Genomic DNA, 10,983 nt, shown 5'->3' with positions numbered 1-10,983 from the left:
TATCACCCTTTTGCTGAAACATCGATTATTGGCTAAAACTTTTATCGACTAAAACAGTGCTGGGGTTTAACACAAAATAGAGAAAAAAATGCGCGTGTTTCGTTTTAATTTACATCGAAAGCAATTACAACAGCATTTTGCTTGTGTGATGTGAAAATAATAGAAAAGCGGCAGCAAAAATAAAATCAATAGATTTTTTGTTTAAAACTGTTTTTTGTCACCTGTCAATGTTTATCTGGCTTACTGCTTCATCCTGGTTACCGTAATTTTACAAGATGACGTAATAAACAAAACATAGTTGGTTTTGTGTTTGTTATTCAAAAATAAACAGTAAACAAGTTGGTTTTCAAATAGTAATTTAAAAAATGGTAATTTTTGTATTTTCTTTTTACTTTAAAATTTAGTTATAAAATAATCTTTTTTGAGCAAACTTAATATTTATTTATTTTACTAATTAAACATGACAAAAGTTAAAGAAAAATATTCAGAAATGTATTTCTTTTTTTCGAAGATTTTTTATAAGTTAACATTGAAAAAAAACTGTAATTATTTGGTAAACAATTTTAAACATAGCTTATAGAAGACATTTTAAGTAAAGTTGATTCATACACAAAGCAATAAAATAAAAGTCTCTAATAATTTGCATTGTTTTAAAGTTGTAAAAAACGTGATAATAAACTTAAGTGGGCAGATATTTTTATTTATAGATAAAAAATTAAATTTTAAAGTGATTAATTAGTTGTTTGCTTCAAATCTTACGGTCTCACTAAAAATTTACCGTCTGTTCTTTGGTAAAAAACAGTTTGATTTTTCAAAATTTAAGAAAAAAAAGTTATGAATTATAATCAAAGGTAGTTTTGAAGATGTTAATTTCATAACTTTTGAATAAACAAAAATTAATCGTTATATTTTTTGACAAAAAACTTATATTTTATGAGCTATAAACATAGATTTTTAGTAGACAGATTCTTCAAAAAATCTTATAATTGCCAGTTAATTAAAAACTTAATTAGGTTAAAAAAATATTTCTACCCCGTTTTAAGAAGTAAAATCAAAAAGTCTCTGTTTTGTCTTATCGTATAAAATCATAAAATTAGCTTTGATTACAAAAATAAACTACACCCTGATTGTAGATAAACATTGTAATAACTGATTGGTAACATTAAAAACAAAACCAATCGTAGACTGTCTCGAAACTGTTGTTGATTCTCGTGCAATGTAGCTTAGTACTTTTTACATCTACTTATAAAACTTCGATCTATTTTTATATTTGAGGGGCTATTAGATTTTTTATAATTAACAATCTTAACAGTTATAAGTTTTTGTGCTACTATAAATTGTTTGTATTTTAAACTATGGTTCACACATTCCAAAAAACACATTATCAAGGTTAACTTCACTATATTTTTAACCAACAAAAAATTTACTGATTTAAGTTTATTGCACTTTATAGGTTAGAGTTTAATCTTAACATTAGATGAACAGTCCAAAACTAAAAAAAGAAAGTCAAGTTTTTAACAATTTTAAGCATATAAACTTTTAAGAAATTCAGTTTGTATGACAAAAATATCTTTAGTATAAAAATTTGTGAAAGTTGATAAAAAGTTTACATATGAAAGATAATACAAAAATATTTTTCGTTTCAATAAAGAGATTAAAAAAAAATCTTTTTTTTTCTAAACTATCTCAATCTAGTATTTGTATGTAATATTCTTTAAATTGAAAACAATTTTTAAAAATTTTGACATGTGTTACATCAGTTTTACAAAAAAGGATAGGCCAATACTAATCAGGACCATTAAAATATCTAGTGCATTAGAAAAAACTACCTAAACACTTTGTTTAAAGAAAACATTTTAGGTTAGCCGAAGAAAGAAAAGTTTATATCAAAATGAAAGTAAAAACTATAAAGGGTGTTGTTTAATTAAATGGTTACTAATAAAACAAGTCTTTAAACTTTTATAACTTTTAAATTCAAAACTTATAAACGTTTATAAAAGCTTAAAAACATGAAGCCAAATATAATTTAAAGATTAAACAATTAAACAAAATAAATCATTGGAAAAATTTTCTGTGAGAATTAAATATTTAAGTAGATAAATTACTTACTAATATAAAAAATAAAGTCTAGCAAATATTCTTTTTTAAGATACTTTTTATAATTGTTTGTCTTAAATAAAAACGATTGCTCGATTAACTGAAATGTAAAGAGCTTATTCAAACAAAAATTTGCAAATTAAATATTTTAATTACAACCAGGTTTCGGTGGCAAAAAAATTACGACCTTTTCGAGTATTTTAAAATAGTGAACTGCACATAACAATGTTGATTAACTATAATGTTATTAAAAAACTTAAACATGCATAAAAGTCTAAACAAAAATCATGCATGTTTACTTACATATTCGAAAATTCAAGCTTATAAGTGCAGAATTGGGTAAAATTAGTACAGGTTTTAAGACAAATTGAATTTAATTAATGCAATGAGTCACAAAAACAAATATTTTGAATTAAGATCATTTTTTCAATTTAAATATATATACCTAGAAAATTATCTAAATTGAATTAAAATCTATCTTAAATTTAAATTTAAACCAAGTATCAACAAAACATTATTAAAGCTCAAAGTCACTGAAAATTCTTAAATCTAATTTGTATTAAGTTAATGTAACAGTCAAAACTTAAATGAATTTAAGAGCTATCTAAAAAGTTTATCTAAATTGAATTAAGAACTTTCTAAAAATTTGAGTTTAAAACAAATATCAACAAAACTAAATGAAAAAGTCAAAAACCAATTTTGTACTAGTGTTATATTCTAATTTAAGTTTTATTAACTATTACAAAGTCCCAAAACAAAAATACATTAATCTATTACTAAAATCCATAAAAAAAGTATACATATAAAGTGATAAGAACATATTAAATAACATAAACAAAAAAGAAAAAAAGTAAATAGTCTTAAATTTGATAAGAAAATTATAAACAACCTATCAAACAAACAGTGCTACATAACTTTGAAAGATCACAAAGTAGACTTTAACAGTAACCCAAAAACCAGACTAAAAAATACATTTACTGTGACATATGACAGTTAAATAAAATTATAAAAGACAAAATCAACAACAATTAAAAAAAAAACAATTTAACCAATGGAAAAGTAGACATGAAGTAATTAAATGGTACAAAAATCTAGAAATGCATATATACAAACTAATGAAATTTGACATACAATATATTTATCTATCTATCAATAACAAAAGCTTACTAAAAGATACTTTAAACTTTTCCATCAAAACCACACAAATAACAAGACAAGAAAAAAAGATAATCAATAACGCAACACGATCTGTATTACATAACCAAGACGAAGTATGGATAAAATGAAAAAATATCAAAGATGAAAACCAACTTTTTGACACTACAATTGGTGGAAACCACGGAGCAGAAATATGTGAGTTAATTGGGCTATACATTCTACAGGGACTTAACATGTCTTACCAAACTTAATAATAGGATTATACAAAGATGACGGACTAATAACTAGAGAAAAGAAATTAAGCTATGTAGAAATAGAAAAAAATGAGAAAAAAATGCACAAATTTACTAAAAGCATAGGCATAAATTTAATTATAGAAAACCCCTCTTGTAAGATTGACTCCTTAGATCTAAATTTCAACCTACTGAACCATACATTCTACCCATACCGAAAAGACAACATCAAAATAAATTATATATATTCCAAGTCAAACCACCATATTCAAACGTATCCCAAATATGATAGAGACTAACTAGACTTTCTAAAAACTCAAGTAACAAAAACCAATTAAACAACATAAAAAAAGACTATAACGATGCTTTAAAGATAGACAGATAGAATTATGAAACTAACTATACAGAAGAATGCAAACACAAAAAAAGAAATAGAAAATTTATATGGTTCAATCCCCAATATTGCAAATATGTAAAAACAAACATAAGTAAAAAGTTTCTAAAAATAATAAACAAAAACTTTGGAGAAAATAGTAAGTTAAAAAACATTTAAACGAAAACAATATAAAATTAAGTTACAAGTGACAAACATTGAAACAATAATATAAAATGACAACAAAAAACTAATAAACAACAATAAAATAAACAAAGATGAATCATGTAACTGCTGAGAGAAACAAAAATGCCTCTGGAAGGAGAAGAATGTAGGGCAGAAAATGTAATTTAACAGGCAATAAAAACAGACAATTCATCAAAAATATACAATGGACTAAGTGCAAATCAGCTAAAAAAACGTATAGCAACACACAATTCCAAATTTATTAGCAAAACAAACGACAAAAACTACATCTAGTACAATCAAGCAACTGAACTTTTAAAACTAACACAAATTAAAAAATTAAAACAAGAACTACAAATTAACTTCGAAATACTAAAAAGGGAAAACAATCTAAACCAGGTACAATAACATGCAGGCTGTGCTTAAAAAAGCTTTATTAATACTTGAATTTGATACAAGTTGCATCAACATAAGAACAGAAGTAATGAACTCATGCAGGCACAGAAACAGTTTTTTATTAATAAACTGGAAAGCAGATAAAACTTAAACAAAAATACAATACTAGTACAAAATTGGTTTTTGACCTTTTCATTTAGTTTTGTTGATATTTGTTTTAAACTTAACAAGAAAGTTTTTAACTCAAACTAGATAAAATTTTAGAATCTTTTTTAGATAGTTCTTAAATTCATTTAAGTTTTGACTGTTACATTAACTTAATAAAAATTAGATTTAAAGTTTTTCAGTGACTTTGAGCTTTGTTAATGTTTTGTTGATGCATGGTTTGAATTTAAATTTGAGATACTTTTAAATAAATTTAGATAAATTTCTATGTACATATATATTTTTTAAATTAAAAAAAATCTTAATTCAATTTAGTTATTTTTTAACATACAAAAAACTCAATTTGTTTTAAAATTAATACTTATTTTACCCAATCATACTACTTTAGTTTAAACTTATTAATTAAATTTAAAAAATTATTATTTAATACTTATTGATTTACTAAATTTTATAACTTTATAATAGCCGGATTATATAACATATATTGTAACTACTATTAGTTATTAGTCTATAGTAGTTACAGCTTTCCTTTTAATGTTTTTGATTCTGACTTGAACGCTGGTAATACTTTTACTAGTTTAAGTTATTTGGATTACTTAACTTCCTAAAGTTCCTGATTAATTAAATAACCTGCCGATTGAATACGTACTTTTAACACAAAGAAAAAGTACGTACTCAGCCGGCCGTACTCAATATATCCTTGTCTTTATTAACTTACATTAAAACGAGCACAAACATATAAAAAGCAACTAAAGTTAGCAGATGACTTCTAAACAAATCCTTCAAAAATGGGAGGAAGTTACTTATGAAACAATCAACAATGCATTTGAAAAAGCAGACTTGAAAATAAGTTTATATAGTGTTGTCACAAACACGTCTAACAACAATTATTTTTATATATTTTTCAAATTCCAACATTAATACCACACATAAAGATGTTGATGAATTTGTAGCCATTGATGATGTCAGCAGTTAAATATTCCAAGAAGAAATACTAGATGCAGCAAAGGTTTTTTTTAAGAACAGCGAGCAGTAAATGAAGAACAGAATATTACATTTGAGGAGAATGAGCTAATAAATCTTAGTAGCAATATTAAAGTTACAAAACTACCAATACTTTAATGGTAATAGTTAATCTGTCATTTTAGAAGGAGAGTTGTCTTCAGCAGAAATGCAAGTAAATTCTGGTAAAAAAAACTATCGATAGCTACAATCAGCTTAGTTATATGCACTATTCGTTATTACGTTGAATAAGTAAACTGTAGTATGTTTGTATTAAGTATTGATTTTTATATATAAATTGTGAGATCATAACTTTTTTTTATCATTACTTTATTTTTGTTTTAATATCATTAAATACAAAAAACCTTATATTAAAATGTATATTTTTATATTACTTTTTTTAATTAATTCTTTTAATTTCATAGAAAAAACAAAATTGAACACAACTTTTTTGGCTAAAAAGTGCATACTCAAGAATTACGTACTCAAGCGGCAGTTGATTGTAATTAACTAATTACCGGTTATACAACATTGATATTTTTAAGGAATTTAATTGATATGCCAACATCACCATTGACTTTGTTTGAGTCTAAGTTTTATAACATTCTATATTCAAACTAATTCTAATATAACTGTCTAAGTTATAAGTAACATTCTATATTCAAACTTTTGTCACATCAACCAGAAGAAACTGATGCTGTTGTTTTTCATTTACTGCATATGTTTAGATTGCAACATTTTTGTAATTTTTTTTTTTCCAATATTAGCGTAATGTGTATTAAGTTGTTTGATAATATTAGTTGATTTTGAATAACATTTTTCATTTATTTCCAGTTTATGTTGGAAATGTTTTTATTTCTTCTTTTTTTCGTTTATCTCATTTGTTACTTGCTAAATTTTGTAACTCTTTTTATAAAAGTCTTTAAATTTTTTTTCATAGTATGGGTTTTTAGAAATGGTTTAAATATTTAAAGTTTGTTTCTGTATTTTTCATATTTTACCTTGATTCGATTTTTGAATTAATTTTGCAAACATTTTTGTTTATTTTGTTTTTGTTTTATGGAGTTTAGAGTTTAATGAACGACAAAAAAAAAGCGCTCAAAATATTTGGTCCTAGGACCTATTGCATGAAAAACCTTTTTTGGATCCTTTCTTTTATGGAAGTTAATTTGCCTCTAGCAATCCAAGGTTTTGACTTTATTTTTACTTTAGCTCTAGGGATTTTTAATTTTTACATAATGTTTGTTATGAATTTAATTTTTCTACTGTATAGTCAAATAAAAAAATAATTTTATTTTTATATTTAATAAATTTTTTACTTTCCTTGTTATTGAGAATGAGTGAAACATCAGTTAGAAGTTTATAGGTAATAAATTTTGAAAAGTTTTGTATGTTTTAACTTTTAGATTTTACGCTATTTTGTTTAAAATACTATGATTAAACTTAATTTAATTCGGCAAACGATTAAAATGAAATTAGGTATATCATATCAAAGTTTTTAAGTTTATTGAACGACATATAAAAGCGCTCAAAATGTTTGGTCCTAAGAGGTGGTTAACGAAAAAACCTTTCGGTTATCGAGTCGCACACCAATTTGATACCTTTTAACGTCTTGTCGAGGACATATAAAAGGAAATTAGTATTGATACATTTTTCTAAACTTGAACAATAGAAGTGATCAACCAATGATTAACCTAAGGTATTAAATCTATTTAGAAAACTAATTATATTTTTGAGACCTAGCTCAGGAATTTTATTAAAGTAACTTTTGAAATGATTATTATTTTTATTTAGAGAGTTTGTATTAATATCACCAAGTATAGAAATACCCTTATAATTTTTTATATTTTCTAAGAAAATATCTAAATCTTGTTTAAAATAAATTAGTGATGGAGGCTCTGGGATGGCGATATTTAAATTCCATTAAAGTATTTTTGTTCTTTTCATTGTTAATATCTATTTTTAATTCTAACGAATTGATTAAAAACCTGAACTAGATTCGACTTAAACGACTTGAAATCTTATTTGCAAAAAAATATCTTCTTTAAGTTAGATTAATTAAATAACTTAAACTTTATGTTTCATAGATTATGACAATAAAATTATTTTTTATTGAAATTTAAATACATTTTGTACCCCAAAAATTATATATATATTGATTAAAAGAAGGTATATTTTCATAAATTAAAGTGTATTTACTTTAAAAGTACATAAACATTTTCTTTAAAATTTAAACTAAAAATATTTTTTTATTCGTTACCTTTATTTTTTGAAACTAATATGTATTGAAAACCAAATTATGGTAAATTTACTAGCATTAAAGAGCTTTTTGAATAATATAGATGTTTGATTATCGATTGGAAAAGTACGCCATTTATATCACCGATACAAATTAATAAAATAAAACAGTAAAATAGTTTTACCTATAAAAAAATTAACACATAGAAAGGTTATATTTTGATAATATAAAACCATAAACCGATGCACATTAGCCTAAACGTATTTTGCCCATTGCCGGATGACATACTAAAATTACCCAAACGAGCATATCATAATGCTTAATACCCATTTTTAGGTCTAAGTAGGTATAAAACCATAATTTAAACAAAAACTTAGTTTTAATTTTAATGTTTTTAGCCAGTAGTAAATACTACCTAAGTTAATTGTAAAAGTTTATTTGTCATACCAAATGTTTTAGCTTCATCTTTATAAAATAAATATAAATGTTTCTTATTTTTAATATCAACTTATATTGCTATGTCATTAACAAAAAACATCGGCGAAAGTCTGCAGAGCATAAGTCCGGACTTTCGTTTGCCGTGAGACAAGCTCAAGTTTAACAAATGGGTTGATCATGCCTATTCGATCTACTATTTGTCTCAGTCTACCGAAACTTGTGGTCTGATGATCGAATTGGCATGATCAACCCTTTTGTTAAACTTGAGCTATGTCATTAATAAATACTTTTAATAGAAGTGGACCAAAGCAGTAAAAATTATTGTTTATTATTTTAGAACACTAAAAAGTACAAAACACAATCCTTAAAAAGTATAGATTAATACCCTATACTCTACCTTGGGGTACTTAACTAGAAACTTCAAAAAACACTTACGTTTTCTTACAAGTTTTTTTTAGTTAATTGTTTAAAAAAAATTTAAACAAAGATACTAAGCAGTTATGCAATTCATACTGAGTTAAAAGTTTTATTAACCTCTTTTATGATACTTAGTCAAAGATATTTCAATGTTAGTATGTACTAGCTTTAGAGATTCATAGTTGAGAAAAGATATAAGCCAATAATGTAAAAAGGTTTAATTTAAATGCATGGTGAGTAGTTGGAAATAAATTGTTAACTTGTTAACGAACTATATAAAAAGATCACTAAGTATTTTAAAGATAAAGTATGTTTTTTGAATTCTTCTAAATTCTTTTTAGCCAGTGATATTGGTCTATATTTTAATGGATTGTGTTTTGTACTTTTTAGTGTACTGGAATGATAAATTATACTTTTTACTACTTTGGTACGTCAGATTTAAAACAACTTAAAACAGTGAGAAAAAAATTAGCATATAAATGGTATGCTTAGTAAAATATAAATGTGTAATTTTGGTGTTTTAATTTTTTTTTCTTTCGTTTGATCAATTCATCTGCTAATGTCACCATAAATTATAAAAAAGACCCTTACTCCTTGGAATTTTTGAGCTAGTTTGAAGTTTTAACACTGTTTTCAGATACACTCTATCTGAAAAGTTGTATTTAAAATTAGTTTAATACAAAAACAAGATTAAAAGCTCCTTAAAAATTATTCTTCTTAAATTCCTGGCTAATTTTTACGAGAAAACTAGTTATCCTTGCACTAGTCAAAAAAAAAACCTATTCGAAGAACTTAAACATATTATAGTTTAAAATTTATATTTTATTCTATTCAAAATTTACTTCTTTTCCAGAAAGAAAAAACAATAAAGGAAAAGCTTAATTTAAAATGATCTAATCATAAAATATAAGTACTTTACTTGCTAAATATTCAGGAGTTGTTTTTATTATTTTTTCCTACGATAAAATGATTGATGAAGATTTTATTTTTACTTTAAAAATTGAACAAAAAGTTAGTATTTTTGATTAACAAAATTTAGATCTATTAAGTAATTTTTTAAGACAAATATATCTTTATTGTAACTTATTTATATAAGCAATTGTTTGCAATTAATTTCCGGCCTACTTTTAAACCTGAATAAAAACTAGCCGTTACTATACTTAAAACGGTTAAAGATTTTAGCACTAGTGTAAATGCTATATCCTTTCTAGTAAATAACTATTAGTAACATATAACATTAAATAAAATAAACTCCTTTTCGAAAATTTCTATAGTTTCAAGTATGTGTTTGCTTGTAATACTAGATAATAATATTTCTAAGCAACTATTATCTTTTTTGGAAATTATTATACAAAATTAAATATTAATACTTATTAAAACTGTTTATACACCTATATTATTTTTGTATGCTCTATTTTGAGATTAGTAATAATCTGAACTATACGACCATCAACAACAATCCATGTGTTGTTCTGTGGTTTGTTTTCGTTTTCATTAGGCAGACAATGTCATTTATTTTACAACTAACTCTAAAAAATATGACTCTGTTTTATAACAATGAAAAAAAAAAGGCAAAAGTTGTATAAGAATGTTAAAGCCTAGAATTATATATTCCGTAAGATAAGCTCAAGTTAACATGAAAGTTATATCTTTTTGAATATCAAGCATATATGTCGTCTAATGATATAAGTGGTATGATCAACCTTTATGTTGAATAATAAAAAGAGGAATAGTACAGTATTTTGAATTTCTAAGATTCAACTTAGTCAAAATTTTAACGTATTTCATTCAAAACTTACACTAGATACTCTAGGAGTTAATGAGAAAGGGCAAAAAAACTTAGGCACATTTAAGGGGTGTTTTGAATTTTCACTAGATATTACAAGAAAATTTTTAATCGGGTACTTTACGTTGGGAATCGCTCAGCTCTAACCCGCGCACAATTCCCATCCGATCAAATCCGAGAACTGCTAACCGAATAAGGGTAACAGTGGTAGCAAAAAATTGGGTAGGAATTGTGCGCGGGTCGGAACTGTAAGTATACCTCTACTTTTTGGGAGTTTTGAGCGTTAGGTGCACATAATTCAATTATAGTGAAGAGCAGTGGTTTAAATAATCTTCATTTATGTTCCACTGCTCATTATATTTAAGCTGCTGTATAGCAGATTGTTTTTAGAGGTTGTTCATTTCAAACAATTTGTTTTACATTTTATTTAGAAATTTTTGATTAAAGATTAATCTTTTTCTTGGTTTCACCTACTTTTATACAAAATTCTGAT

Source organism: Thalia democratica, chromosome 2, assembly GCF_965202585.1.
Source record: "Thalia democratica chromosome 2, ktThaDemo2.hap1.1, whole genome shotgun sequence".
In the NCBI taxonomy this organism is placed as follows: Eukaryota; Metazoa; Chordata; class Thaliacea; order Salpida; family Salpidae; genus Thalia; species Thalia democratica.
The sequence above is the reverse complement of the archived record's forward strand: the minus strand, read 5'-3'. Positions refer to the sequence as shown.